General features: G+C 39.5%; 1 protein-coding gene across 4 annotated transcripts in view; it reads left to right on the top strand.

The window, feature by feature from the left end:
- The first annotated feature begins 921 nt into the window (after window positions 1–921).
- Window positions 922–16059, top strand: part of wdfy3 (WD repeat and FYVE domain containing 3) — a 156954-nt gene continuing 141816 nt past the window's right edge. For 3 of the 4 annotated variants that reach the window (XM_061906061.1, XM_061906060.1, XM_061906058.1), the window contains exon 1: window positions 923–1225. The gene's annotated coding sequence lies outside the window, so the exon portion shown is untranslated. Of the gene's footprint in view, window positions 1226–16059 lie in introns of all 4 variants that reach the window. The other variant, XM_061906059.1, reaches the window with a different exon arrangement.

Genomic DNA, 16059 nt, shown 5'->3' with positions numbered 1-16059 from the left:
CTTGGACTTGATGAGGAGCAACAGCATAAAGGCTCACTCTGCTATCTACTCTACACTGGAACGCAGCCTCTGTTTCAGTAAGCTTTGCGTCTCTGGCTCCTCTCCTGTGTCTGCTCTCTCTTTGTTCCTTCGTGCCCCGTACTTACCTGTCCTTGTGGTCTCCTGCTCCCGCAGTTGTCTCTGTGTCACAGCAATGAACCGTGCGCCTCACCTGCTGATCTCCCCCTGAACTCTGACTGCCTTCCTCGATCCTCGACTTCCCCGTTCTCGGACCTGGACCTCTGGACGCGGACCTCGCTAGGATCACGCACTTCTTTTGCTTACCCCTTAGGACTTGTTTGATGCCACAACCAACACGCACTTACAACAACCTCCGGTAATTCCTGTATGGTTAAAATATATACTTTCATGCACGCACATAGTAGCATACCCTACGTGTCCATCAAAAGCTCAATAAAATCCGTTGAGCTAGAACTACTGTCGTGCTGTCTCCTTCCTCCCTGTCGTACTTAACTTAGACTTAGACTTAGACTTAGACTTAGACTTTGACTCCCTTTTATTGTAATTCAAATTTGAACTTTGCAGAACAAATAAGTGCGAAATTGTGTTACATTAGCTGACGGTAATGTAGGATAAAAGAGCAATAAGGTGCAGATATAAATAAATAGATTATTCTACAGATAAATATATTGCACTTTTGTATATGCATCAACGTTTATGGATATATGTTATATTGTCTTTATATTCAATTGAGGGGATTATTTTAATGTCAGCGGTGCTCCTCACAATGTTGTCGGGTGGTGTCTTCTTCTGTTTCTCCACTAGATGTCAGCAGTGTTCCTCACATTGTTGTCTGGGTGTTGTCCTCTTCCATTTCTCCGCTAGATGTCAGCTGTTTTCCTCACAATGTTGTCTGGGTGTTGTCTTCCTCCGTTCCCCCGCTAGATGTCAGCTGTTTTCCTCACAATGTTGTCCGGGCTGCTGGGCTCCACAGGAGGATGCTCGCGGTCAGAACTCTTCCTAGACGATCCTTGCTATTATGTGGATGTCGGGCAGAGAAAAATGGCTACCGGCGATGAAGGAGAAGAGGGCGTCGCGGTCGCGATCACTCGTGGACTAACACGTCGAATGTAACCAATGGATGGACACGGAGGGCCCCGCCTGGAGCTAACCTACGCAGTGTGTCATAGCGGGCTGAGTGTTGAGCTGTGACCGCTGCTGGCTGGTAGGTTGTAGGCTACATGGAGCTTAGCTAGCTTGGCGCTGCTAGCACTTAGCATCGACACAAGTGTTTAATTTCGTCCCTTTCTGAAGGCAGCTTGCCTACAAAGTGTTGTGTTTCACGGACAGAAGAGTCCTCTTGCGTCGTCTTTCTGCTAATTGTCGCACTTTCGCCAGAGTCAGGCTGCAGATGCTGCGAGGCTGCTAACTAACGGACCTCCTTAATACTAACTAACAACCCATAATGCTAGCTAACTACCCGTCATTGCTAACTAACTACCCTTCATTGCTAACTAACTACCCTTCATTGCAAACTAACTACCCTTCGTTGCTAACTAACTACCCTTCATTGCTAACTAACTACCCTTCATTGCCTACTAACTACCCTTCATAGCTAACTAACTACCCTTCATAGCTAACTAACTACCCGTCATTGCCTACTAACTACCCTTCATAGCTAACTAACTACCCTTCATAGCTAACCTACTACCGTTCATTGCTAACTAACTACCCTTCATAGCTAACTAACTACCCTTCATAGCTAACTAACTACCCTTCACAGCTAACTAACTACCCTTCATTGCTAACTAACTACATGTACCGTCGAAGGGGTGACTCGGTTCGACTGTTACGTTACAGAGGAAATGATTAGCATTTTTATTAATTATCTATGGTCTTGTTGTAGTACTCAGCCAGAACCAGTAACACAAGCATAATATGTTCATACGTCGTCCTCTGTACAACACACCTAACACGTATATGTATTGGGTGTTACATGCAAGATTTACAGTGTGCATTATACATGTAATACAAACACATGATGTTTTTTTTTTTTTTATGTGTTACATGTGTAACACAGGGCTTCACGGTGTCAGAGGGGTTAGTGCGTCTGCCTCACAATACGAAGGTCCTGCAGTCCTGGGTTCAAATCCAGGCTCTGGATCTTTCTGTGTGGAGTTTGGATGTCCTCCCCGTGAAGGCGTGGGCTTCCTCCCACCTCCAAAGACATGCACCTGGGGATAGGTTGATTGGCAACACTAAATTGGCCCTAGTGTGTGAATGTTGTCTGTCTATCTGTGTTGGCCCTGCGATGAGGTGGCGACTTGTCCAGGGTGTACACCGCCTTCCGCCCGATTGTAGCTGAGATAGGCGCCAGCGCCCCCCGCGACCCCAAAAGGGAATAAGCGATAGAAAATGGATGGATGGATGTGTAACACAAATATAGGAATTTCACATTGTCCTCCAGTACAATCAGACCTTTGACTAATTTTTTTAATGTTACATGCATGATATACTGTTTGCAAGCCTGTTACACTTGTAGCAGTAATACATGACATGTTGCAGTATGAAAGCGCGGTAACTGTTCTGTAATTGAAACAAGGTGTTACACATGTATCAGTAGTGCTTTGGTATGTTTCTAATGTAAGCAAGGTAACATGTGTATCAGAAATACAAAGTGTTACACATGCTGTCGCACATGTATCAGTAGTACATTGGTATGTCTCTAATGAAAGCATGGCAACATGTCTAATATAAACATGAAGTGTTACACATGCTGTTACACATGTATCAGTAGTACATTGGTAAGTTTCTAATGAAAGCATGGTAATGTGCAATAGAAACATTTAGTGTTTTTTTATTTTTTATTAAATCAACACAAAAACACACAAGATACACTTTCCATCAGTGCATCAACCCCCCAAAGAAAACCCCTCCCTCCCTCATTCACACCCAGCCACACCCACTCACACAAAAAAGGGTTGTTTCTTTCTGCTACCAAAATGCTGGTTCCCACAACATATATAACACAGTCTGCAAGGGACACAGTCCCTGAAACACACATGATTGTGTGTGTCGCCGGTCCACTAACACTATCATTAATTACTATTTTTTATGTAATTGTTTTATATGATTTTACTTTCTTTTTTATCCCCAAAAAATTTCATTGTTTTCCTTTTTTTAATCTAATTTTATTTTATTACAAAAAAAAAAAAAAAAAATAACCTTATCTTCATCAGACCAGGTTGTTAATGGAATTAGACTTGTCTAAAAGGTTTTTAAAACCAGGTCCAGTCCAGACAATGTCAAAGTGGGCTCAGCAACACACACCCTCATCCATGTACAACAACAAAAATTAGGGAAACAACAGATTGCATATAAGTTATAAACAAAATTACATTTTCATAAAAAGCATTTGTGTATAGTCCATATTATGTCCAAGTCAGATTCAACACACACCTTCATTTTGTACACTCAAAAATAGGGAACACAACAACAGATAGCATATATGTTGCTGTTGTTGCATATCTATAAATATTATTACATTTTCATAATAAGCCTTAAAGGATTTCCCATCTTTTTTCATGTTTTTTGGCATCATTATCGTTGTCAATCATGTATCTTTCTAAAGTGAAAAAATACTGAATAAATGTTTTAAAGAAAGTAATACTAAGTGAATATCTATTTTTGGCCTTAAAAATAAACCTTTTACCAAGTACTATAATTAAATTGACTAAGTCATGCTTGTCAATAAACTCTCCTAAAATAACAGAAACTATATCAAGCTTCATAAACAAACCAATCCTTGAACACGTTTTTTCAACTTCCACCCAAAAAGAAGACACAATATGACAATACCAAAACAAATGCAGGGTGGATTCAGATTCCTGACAGCAAAAGCGGCAATCATCTGACTCAGTCATATTCCATAGTTTTAACATTTTCCCCGTGGGTAAGAAGTTATAAATAATTTTAATTTGAAAATAACGGTTTTGCACATCGATAGTAGTTTTGTAGATTAGTTTGAATATGGCATCCCACGGCAACGGGCAGTCAAAAAAGTCCTCCCATTTTCCATATGTTTTATATGGGACAGCCTTCAAAGATTTCTTTATTAAATAAAAATTATATTTTTTTTTATTAATTTTAGTTCCTTTTTGCCAACTAGAATTTCTTATTAGAGGTTTACAAACTAGTAATTTAGTAGTTCCATTATTAATTATTTGTTTCCATCTTTTCCTAATTACTCCAGTTAGTTGATTAAAAGAAAAGCTTGAACAAGCATCACCATACATAGTTCTAAATTCATCATACTTCATAATTTTACCATTCTCATTGATAATATCATTGACAAAAATTATTCCTCTTTCAAACATATTTTTCCAAAAGAAAGGCTTTCCATCTATTAAAATATTAGAGTTCATCCATATTATCTGCTGCAAAATGTCATCTCTTTTTTTTGGCACATGAAATTGAAAACACCACCATGAGTGGATTGTTTCCTTTATGAACCCCTCCATGTTTCCCAGCAGACTCTCTACATAAGAAAAATGGGAGGGGATCACTTGTAAAAAAGGATACAATTTTCTTTGATACATTACATGTTTTCTGTCCAACAGGACACTTGTGTACCACTCAGTATTTAAGTACATCTTTGGAACAATTGATGCTTTTAAAGAGAGACACATAGCTTCGAGGTTGAGAAGTTTTAGGCCCCCATATTCATACTCATTGTACAAAACTTTTCTTTTAATCTTTTCTGGTTTGCCGTCCCAGACAAAATCAAAGACCCTCCGTTCATAAACCTTAAAGAAGTTTTGTGATGGAGCTGGTAATGACAAAAGCAAAAAAATAAACTGAGGAATAATTAACGATTTGACAATAGATATTTTATCATATAAGGTTAAGGATTCCCCTTTCCATAGTTGCATAATTTTGTCCAGCTTTCTTAGTCGATTATCATAATTTACTGATCATAGATCTTCCAGATTCTCTGGTACAACAACACCAAGTATGTTAACAGGTCCATCTGTCCACAAAACAGGCACTTTGCATTCCATTCGGAAGGATGTTCCCTTTAGATTTGCGATCCTTAAAATTTTACATTTATCATAATTAAGCTTAAGCCCAGATTGCTGTGAAAATATATCCAAAAGATCAAGGAGGTTCCGCAAACAATGAGGATTGGGGCTGATAAAGAAGCTAGTATCGTCTGCATACATTGTTATTTTACTTTCAATATTATTATTGCTGAGCCCTTCAATATTTTGATTCAATCTAACTTTAATCGCTAATATTTCCATAGCAATAATAAATAGGTATGGAGACAAAGGGCACCCTTGTTTTAGACCTCTTAATAGAGGTATTGTCCCAGAGATGTATCCGTTATTGATAATTTTACAGTTAGTTTTATTATATAGTGTCTTGATCCAATGTAATAGAGAGTTGCCAAAATTAAAAAAAACTAAGCTTTTACAAATAAAATCTAAGCTCATTTTGTCAAAAGCCTTCTCCAGGTCGACTACAACATGAAGTGTTACACATGTATCAGTAGTATATTGGTAAGTTTTTAATGAAAGCATGGTAACATGTGAAATTAGAAGCATGAAGTGCTCCACATGTATCAGTAGTACATTGGTATGTTTCTAATGAAAGCATAGTAACAGGTGTTATAGAAACTTGAAGTGTTACACATGCTGTGCTCATGTATCAGTAGTACATTGGTATGTTTTTAATGAAAGCATGGTCACAGGTGTATTAGAAATATGAATTGTTACACATGCTGTTACACATGTACCAGTAGTACATTTGTATGTTTCCAATGAAAGCATGACAACATGTTTAATAGAAACATGAAGTGTTACACATGCTATTACAAATGTATCAGTAGTACTACATTGGTAAGTTTCTAATGAAAGCATGTTAACATGTGAAATAGAAACATGAAGTGTTATACATGTATCAGTAGTACATTGGTATATTTCTAATGAAAGCATGGTAACAGGCGTAATAGAGACATGAAGTGTTACACATGCTGTTTGTTACTCATGTATCAGCAGTACATTTGAATGTTTCCAATGAAATCATGGTAACAGGTGTAATAGAAACATGAAGTGTTACACATTCTGCGTTACACGTGTAATACAAACATACTGGTAGTTTATTTGCTGGTATTGAATGATGTGAAGCTATGTTGTTACACATGCAAACTTTGTCACTGGAGGAGTCCCACTCCAAGTGTGTGTGTGTGTGTGTGTGTGTGTGTGTGTGTGTGTGTGTGTGTGTGTGTGTGCGCGCGTGTGTGTGTGTCAGTGGTTGTTGTTTCTAGGGAAGGAGCGGTTGTAATAAAGCAGGAGAGAATAAAAGTTAATTAGCACCAGGGGAACGTCACGCTTGTCACCCGAGCCAGCTGAGTGGCAAAAACATGTTCCATGCTGAAGCGCTGGAGATGTTGCGTGTGTTGTTATTTGACATGAGTTCTTGGTCAAAATGAACCTTTGTTTGCTGGCTGTTCAAATCAGTGCAGATTTCATCAGTAATTACATTGTCATATTTGGAGGGCCCTCAGTGTCTTTGGAACTGGTCTCTCATCTGAATAGTTGAATAATTCAAGGCACCACTGCTGCAGATATCAGAGCGACGAGCTTCATCCTCTGTCTCTCCGCCGTCGTGAAAACATCCAACCAATATTTAGGACAAATAAGAATGGGAGGTGGTTGCGGAACAGAGTGGGGCGTGGCCAAGCCTTAAAGGCACCTGATCCAGGTGAGCCAGTGGTAAACCCAAAAAAACAAGAGGTAACAAAGAGCAGAGCTGCAACAGTATCTTCTTACTTGCTTGAGGCCGTGTTAAACTTCCAGAAAGACTTGCTCTACGTATGCCTCACTTAAAGGAGCCATATGTAATACTTTTATGTCAAGTCATCATTACCTTTTCTCATTACTTGTAATAAATGGAAATGGACTTTTGGTATGTCAACTATATTGTAAAATGCAGTGTATGATCTTGTCTAACAAAGATAGTATGTTCCTGCAGCCAATGTTAGCATGCTAGCCCGGACAATGACACATGGACATACAGGCTAACAGGGGAAATATATGCCTGTTAGCCTGTATGTCCATGTGTCATCCAACTGACAGGGCAACATATATTTTGGACAAATAAAACCTATGTTAATATGGGTAGTGTCAGTGCCTATTTCCTTCTCAATATGCTGATACGCTGAGGAAATGGTTCCAACATTAGCACGGCTGTCATGGCAATGTGAACCGTATGGATATAGCAAAGAATTCCTCATTGGTGTTTGCATATTGAGGACTACATGTACCAAGTTGTATGGCAATATGAAAGGTTTGAAACAGTAGCTTATAGGCATAACATGGTAAAATGTATGTTCTTTAGTTTTGGGCTTACATTAGGCTGCTAAGCATCCATCCATCCATTTCTACCGCTTTTCCCTTTCAGGGTGGCGGGGGGTCGCTGGAGCCTATCAGCTACAATTGGGTGGTAGGCGGTGTACACCCTGGACAAGCCGTTACCTCATCGCAAGGCCAACATAGATAGACAGACAACATTCACACTCACATTCACACAATAGGGCCAATTTAGTGTTGCCAATCAACCTATACCCGTTGGTTCTTGTTGATTTTAGTCTTGGTTTTGTGATAGTACTGACAATAACCATATGATTGCCATTTGTTGTGATATTGTATGCAGACATGATGTACTTCTTCCTGAAAATAGCCAAATGTTTGTGTAAAAGGTGTTGGTTAGAGATTTTTTATTGACATTGTCTATTTAGTAGGGGTGTAACGGTACACAAACATTTCGGTTCGGTACGTACCTCGGTTCACAGGTCACGGTTCGGTTCATTTTCGGTACAGTAGATAACAACAAAATATACATTTTTTGGTTACTTATTTACCAAATTTGTAAACAATGGCATAACAAACATATACACACAGGGTCCATTGCCAGGGTTAATACATATATAAGGCTCAGAATGGTTTCTTAACAAAACGTTTCTAAATATAAAGTGCTTTTTTGATTGATTGAGATTTTTATTAGTAGATTGCACAGTACAGTACATATTACGTATAATTGACCACTAAATGCTAACACCCCAATAAGGTTTTCCCCTTGTTTAAGTCGGGGTCCACATTCATCAACACCGCCCGCCGTTTTTTGTAGACATTTTACATAAATATTGATGTTAAAGATTTCTTTTTTTGTGAGAAATGTTTAGAATGAAGTTGATGAATCCAGATGGATCTCTATTACAATCCCCAAAGAGGGCACTTTAAGTTGATAATTACTTCTATGTGTAGAAATATTTATAATTGAATCACTTGTTTATTTTTCAACAAGTTTTTAGTTATTTTTATATCTTTCTTTCCAAATAGTTCAAGAAAGACAACTACAAAGGAGCAACATTTTGCACTGTTATACAATTTAATAAATCAGAAACTGATGACATGTATTTTACTTCTTTATCTCTTTTTTTTCAACCAAAAATGCTTTGCTCTGATTAGGGGGTACTTGAATTAAACAAATGTTCACAGGGGGTACATCACTGAAAAAAGGTTGAGAACCACTGTGTTATGAGAGTAGCGTGTGAGTATGTGTGTGGCCCTTTAAATGGGACAGCATGTGACGTCATAGTGGGCAAGTGAACCTGGTGAGGGAGCGTAGCGTGAGGGCGGGGAGTGACTGGTGTTTTGTTGGATTGGCTGTGTGCAAGACTTCAATAAAGCCACGATTAGCAATTAATTGCCGGACTCTTCATTTACCCTGGAGTCCGGAGCTGTGGAGACCCACTGCCGGGTAGAGTGAAGGGCTGTGAGCGCAAGGGAGACATTATGGGAGCCGGAAGCAGGAAAGGTGCAACACATGTTTGACGTGTTGTCAGAAGCAGCTGCTGAACAATCTTAGCAAACCTCCGTCCTCCATTGTTGTATCGCGCAGCCAAAGTATTCCCAAACGGGAAATCTTTAACGAGGCAGGAAAGGCTTCCAGCTCTGGCTTATACATGTTGTCCTAGCCTGCTAGCAGCTAGCATGTCTACTTGTTCGGTACAGCTCCGAACCGAACCGAAACCTCCGTACCTAAACGGTTCAATACAAATACACGTACCATTACACCCCTACTATTTAGCTATTATTGTCCCAGCACCTCAACCCCTAGTAAAAGGCAGTGGAAGTCTGAAATTCCTTGGAGTAGCCCAGTCCACCCAGCTGGATTCGGCTGTGTATCTGGCAACCTCATATAGGGACCGAGGGAGGGGACTGCTGAATTTTGAATATGATTGCAGTACCATTTCTGGCCACATTTTTTACATATGGCTTCTTTAACCTTCGTCTTGTGTTAGGGTCGGCACCGACCCGTTTTAGTTTTTAAATGCATAAAAACACCACATACATTTGTTTTTTTGCATCAAAGCTTTTTGACTTTGTCAGGAACCTCTTTGTCAACAAAATAAAACATTTTAATTTTTTTCACTAAATTATAAAATGCTCTGGTGGAAATGATGCCCTTGGTGTTGTTAGGGTCGGTTTCGACCCAGTTATAAAAATAAGATGATAAGAGCCAAAACTGAACACACTGACAGCCAGCTCCTCTCCCAATCATGTGAGCTTTAGTGGATTCTCATTTTACCTTGTTATCCTGTACAAAAACAAACAAAAGACGGACACTAAAAGTGTCACTTTTTGCCACTCTGATTTTGTTTTTTTATTAGTTTTGTAACTAGTAATCTATTTCTCTTGGTTTCATTTGCTTGATTGGTTGTTGGTTGTTGTTTGTTTGATGTTGGATTTCTGTTGCTGAAAAAAATACGTTTTAGCCTTTTTCTTGAAGTAAATATATATGGGTCGAAATTGACCCGTAACACCATAGATCTTACTATAGTTAAAATTCTTAAAATGAAAAAATAAATAAAACACATTTATTTAAGAGATGTGTTCTAATACCCCTTAGTAATAGTTAGGTAACACAACAACCTTTTTTTAATTTATATGATTCTCTTGAGGTTCGTTATACCATTTTTAAAAACTGAAATCGAGGGGTGTACTGACAAAAAAAGGCCCAATGGACCAAACCAAAAATATTAAAACCAATATTTTCAAGGATAAGGAAGCCTAACGAGGTAACCAAGAGATGAGAAACAAATTGGATGATAGATAATTGTTTTTATAGTATTTTACAGCTGATTTAAGACATGGGTCAAAACCGACCCGTTAACATAAGAGATGGTAACAGAAAGCTAACACAAGAGGAAGGTTAACCATCTCCGAGATTTATTGTCTCGTTTACTTTCAGATGATCCACAATACATTGTGTGAACGTTAGGGGTGTAACGGTACACAAAAATTTCGGTTCGGTATATACCTCGGTTTAGAGGTCAGGTTCGGTTCATTTTTGGTACAGTAAGAAAACAACAAAATATACATTTTTTGGTTATTTATTTACCAAATTTGTAAACAATGGCTTTATCCTTTTAACATTGGGAACACTATAATAATTCTACCCACGTTAATCCACATTAAACTGCCTCAAGTTGTTGCTTTGATTAAATAAAATGACAAAACATTTCTTCTACATATAAAAAGTGCAACATTAAACAGTTTCAAGTCAACTCATCATGCTTAATTTATTACAGCATTTGGGAAGCCTGTAGTTGACTTTTATTATACATGCACACCCGTACACACACACACACACGCACGCACGCACGCACGCACGCACGCACGCACGCACACACACACACAGCAAAATGAGCTAATGTAATGCTAAAAGCTAATTAGCCTTCACCTCAACTATATGCGAGCTGAGCTGCAGTTTAAGTTTCTAGAAGGTCAACGGGCTGGCTCATTGTGATGTTTGTAATAGTTGTGACTGGGAAGTGTTTTTTATAATTTGGGGAGTGTACGTTGTCAGCTGCTCACCTGCTAAACACATATCTGCCCATCTCGACGCCGGAGCACTGACAACATGCACTCTGAATACGCACTGCTGATTGGCTGTTACTTCGCTCTGAATACGCACTGCTGATTGGCTGTTACATCACTCTGAATACGCACTGCTGATTGGCTGTTACATCACTCTGAATACGCACTGCTGATTGGCTTTGTATGTAACCAATCAGATGGTTGTGCGGGCGGGACAATGCCGGGTGCTCACTGCTCAGAGGCAGCTGCAGAGCAGCTTGCTAAAACTTTAGTTTACAAACTCATTCGATACACCCTCGTATTGAACCGAAACCCCCGTACCGAAACGGTTCAATACAAATACACGTACTAGAGGGGAGGGATTGCCCACATCTGAGGTCCTCTCCAAGGTTTCTCATAGTCAGCATTGTCACTGGCGTCCCACTGGATGTGAATTCTCCCTGCCCACTGGGTGTGAGTTTTCCTTGCCCTTTTGTGGGTTCTTCCGAGGATGTTGTAGTCGTAATGATTTGTGCAGTCCTTTGAGACATTTGTGATTTGGGGCTATATAAATAAACATTGATTGATTGATTGATTGACCGTTACACCCTTAGTGAACGTCCACAACAACTAGATACTGCTGCACAAACATGGGTAACATCTGGAAGTAAACAATCATGAGGCCTTTTCCCACAAAAGGTTCACTAACTTGAAGTTCCTCTCGTACCTGGAAATGTAGGTTCCTGGAACTAGAGGTTCCTGTAGAAGTGTGTGGTTCATGTTTCCACCACCCTTCACAGTTCAGGTAGTTTTTACAAATCAGGTCGATGTCGTATGGAGTTCTACACAAATACCAATGGAACATTTCAGCTCATATTTCCCTTACTGAAGTGTCAGTAAATGGATTACAAAGCAATAAAATACTGTACAAAATGATATGATTTAGAAAATGAAGTGTACCATATTGTTCATAAAAAGTCAGGCTTTAGTCCGCAGTATCCAACAGTGAGACCGTCGGATTAATTCATGAAGGTCAGGTGAGTCCTTAGGGTTAATTTCAGCTGTAGATAACAACATATGCTGCAAATTCCGTATTATTTTTTCCCTCATTTTGAATCCCGCGGCTTATAAAAACGGTGTGGCTAATTTAGAGAGGCCATAATATAAATATTTCAAACAAAAACAACAACAAGCATATATACTGAGAAAGCATTTTATTGTTTGTGCTGTGGCGCCATCTTTTAGACATGTTCGCTCACTGCACGTGCTGCGGGGTTCTTCCCTTTAATGCTTTCAACCGGAAGTTTAGTCTTCTCGCAGTTTAGTCTTCTCGCCGTCGCGGATTCTACTCGTATGGATTCTTCAGTCATCACTCCAAGCAACGTTTGTTAATTTTACAATATGACTAAAACTATTCTTACTTACTAAAGTGTCCCATGATTGATGTCTGTAGGAGTGTTTTTGTGCATATTTGTACGTCCTATTGTAATGTAATCAGGCTGGTGTCGTTATTATGTCATTAGGCTGGTGTCGTTATTATGTCATGTTAGCATGACATAATAACATGACATATGCTAACATGTTTACGAGTGTCTGTGTTAGTATTTTTAACTTATTCTCATTATTTTTGTATCGTACAAATTCCTCACTAAATTCACCAAAATGTCACCGTGGAGTTATTGAGTCTGTTTAGCTTTTTGGAAAGCTAGCTTCCACAGCAAGTGGTTCCATGACAATGACTTCTGTTTTTTTTTAATCAGCCATTTTACTGCCACGTTACAGACACCGTTTGGAAACAAAGTATGTAAATAAACATTTTTACATCATATGTGATGTACCTGTTATGTACAATACTTACATCATATTTAATGTACCTGTAATGTACCATATTTATATCATATTTAATGTGCTTATAATGTACCATACTTACATCATATTTAATGTACCTGTAGTGTACCATATTTACATCATTTAATGTACTTATAATGTACCATACTTATATCAGATATAGTATACCGGTAATGTACCATACTTACATCATATTTAATTCACCTCTCATATACCATATTTACATCATATTTAATGTACTTATAATGTACCATACTTATATTTAGTGTACTTGTAATGTGCCATACTTATATCATATTTTATATCATATTTTATTTGGGACGGCGTGGCGCAATGGGAGAGTGGCCGTGCGCAACCCGAGGGTCATTGGTTCAAATCCCACCTAAAACCAACCTCGTCACGTCCGTTGTGTCCTGAGCAAGACACTTCACCCTTGCTCCTGATGGGTGCTGGTTGGCGCCTTGCATGGCAGCTCCCTCCATCAGTGTGTGAATGTGTGTGTGAATGGGTAAATGTGGAAGTAATGTCAAAGCGCTTTGAGTACCTTGAAGGTAGAAAAGCGCTATACAAGTACAACCCATTTATTTACCTGTAATGTACCATACTTACATCATATTTAATGTACTTATAATATACCACACTTGCATCATATTTAGTATACCTGTAATATACCATACTTACATCTTATTTAATGTACTTATAATGTACCATACTTATTATGAGTGTACCTGTAATGTACCATATTCACATCATATTTATCCATCCATCCATTACTACCGCTTGTCCCTTTTGGGGTCGCGGGGGGTCGCTGGAGCCAATCTCAGCTGCATTCGGGCGGTAGGCGGGGTACACCCTAGACAAGTCTCCACCTCATCACATGGCCAACACAGATAGACAAACAACATTCACACTCACATTCACACACTAGGGCCAATTTAGTGTTGCCAATCAACCTATCCCCAGGTGGATGTCTTTGGAAGTGGGAGGAAGCCGGAGTACCCGGAGGGAACCCACGCAGTCACGGGGACAACATGCAAACTCCACACAGAAAGATCCTGAGCCCGGGATTGAACTCAGGACTACTCAGGACCTTTGTATTGTGAGGCAGATGCACTAACCCCTCTTCCACCGTACTTATAATGTACCATACTTGGATCATATTTAGTATACCTGTAATGTAACATACTTACATTATATTTAATGTACCTGTAATGTACCATATTTACATCAGATTTAATGTACCATATTTACATCATATTTATTGTACGTGTAATGTACCATCTTGTTGTGTACCAAATGAGTGTTTAGTGATAAACGGTCTTATATTCTTGCATAAATGCTGTGTTCCTCGGGCTGCATTGGCCTCTCTCCTCCACCCTCTCCTCTCCAAGGCTGCGTACACCCTACCAGTGTCAGGGGGGGATCAGCTGCACCAGTCCCTGCGAGCCACACACACACACACACTGGACGGGCTGGCAAACAAAGCCACCGGCACCGCTATGTCTCCGCTCTTAGCCCCTCCCCTTCTCACGTGACGGCGAGGGCAAGGCATGACACAGCCGTCACTGCCTCTTTTCGTCAGACAGACGTGTGTTCACAGGAAGTGAGCGTCGGTAGCCGAGCGTCAAAAGATTGTCAATCAGACGGTTGTATTCTGCTGAGGGGAGATGCTGGCTGGCCAGCGAGAGAACAGCAGGTAGGAGAGAGAGAGAAAAACAACAAGCAGTCTCCGCGGTGACGGATATGTTTACTCTTACTCGCTGTAGGGTTGTGTCTTGATATTTGTATTGTTTTTATTGGTGTGCTTGGGCCCTCCTGTGCAATACCACAGCCGCGAGCATCCATACTCAACATGTCCAGCGTGGTGCCGGGAGACGGTCAGCATCAGCACCCGGCAGACAGGAAGTAGTGACACAGGAAGACCATGATGTGCACAAGCACACCACTCCATGATCCCTTTCTGCTTCGTAGTTGTCTTCAGGACTTACGTGTTCACTTAAACACTTCCAATGCTGTAGAAGTAGCATAGACGTTGGACATTTGCAGTGCCAGTAAAGGGGTGTGTACATTTGTGACGTTACGTGCAATGATGACAACATGAACACAAAGATTTGTGAAGTGATATGCTGTAGTGATTATTCGTTCTCAGACATATTGAACTATTGCGCTCCAGACGTCATTCTACAGGACAAAACAGATGAAAACTTATAAAAGCATTGAGGTCTACAATTTGTTTGTACGTGTGTGGGTCAAGGACATTAGTATCAACACTCTCCCCAAAAAATATGTATTGTTTTTGTAAGGGAGAAGTTGTATTTCATGATTTAACTTTGTGTCTACGGCCATGTTTGTTGTAGTTGTTCCACGCGCAAGTAGTGTTTTTATCAAAATATAACTATAGATGTCAACATTGTGTATGTGCTGAAAGATTCATTTATAATTGTTTATAAGGGATTAGTGCGTCTGCCTCACAATACGAAGGTCCTGAGTTCAATCCCAGGGTCAGGATCTTTCTGTGCGGCGTTTGCATGTTCTTTCGTAACTGCGTGGGTTCCCTCCGGGTACTCCGGCTTCTTTCCACCTCCAAAGACATGCACATGGGGATAGGTTGATAGGCAACACAAAATTGGCCCTAGTGGGTGAATGTGAGTGTGAATGTTGTCTGTCCATCTGTGTTGGCCCTGTGATGAGGTGGCGACTTGTCCAGGGTGTACGCCGCCTTCTGCCTGATACGCAGCTGAGATTGGCTCCAGCGACCCCAAAAGGGACAAGCGGTAGAAAATGGATGGATGGATGGAACGACAGATGTCAACATTGTGTATGTACTGAAAGATTAATTTATGATTGTTTATCAAAATATAACTTTAGATGTCAACATTGTGTATCGTGCTGAAATATTAATTTATGATTGTTTATCAAAATATAACTTTAGATGTCAACATTGTGCTGAAATATTAATTTATGATAGTTTATCAAAATACAACTATAGATGTCAACATTGGGTATGTGCTGAAATATTAATTTGATTGTTTATCAAAATATAACTATAGATGTCAACATTGTGTATGTGCTGAAAGATTAATGCATTATTCTTTTTAATCAAAATATAACTTTAGATGTCAACATTGTGTACGTGTTGAAAGATTCATGTATGATTGTTTATCAAAATATAACTTTAGATGTCAACATTGTGTATGCGCTGAAAGATTGATTTATGATTGATTATCAACATATAACTATAAATGTCAACATTATGTATGTGCTGAAAGATTATTGCATGATTTTT

This window comes from Nerophis ophidion, linkage group LG07 (genome assembly GCF_033978795.1).
Source record: "Nerophis ophidion isolate RoL-2023_Sa linkage group LG07, RoL_Noph_v1.0, whole genome shotgun sequence".
NCBI classification, from domain to species: domain Eukaryota; kingdom Metazoa; phylum Chordata; class Actinopteri; order Syngnathiformes; family Syngnathidae; genus Nerophis; species Nerophis ophidion.
The sequence above is the reverse complement of the archived record's forward strand: the minus strand, read 5'-3'. Positions and strand labels throughout refer to the sequence as shown.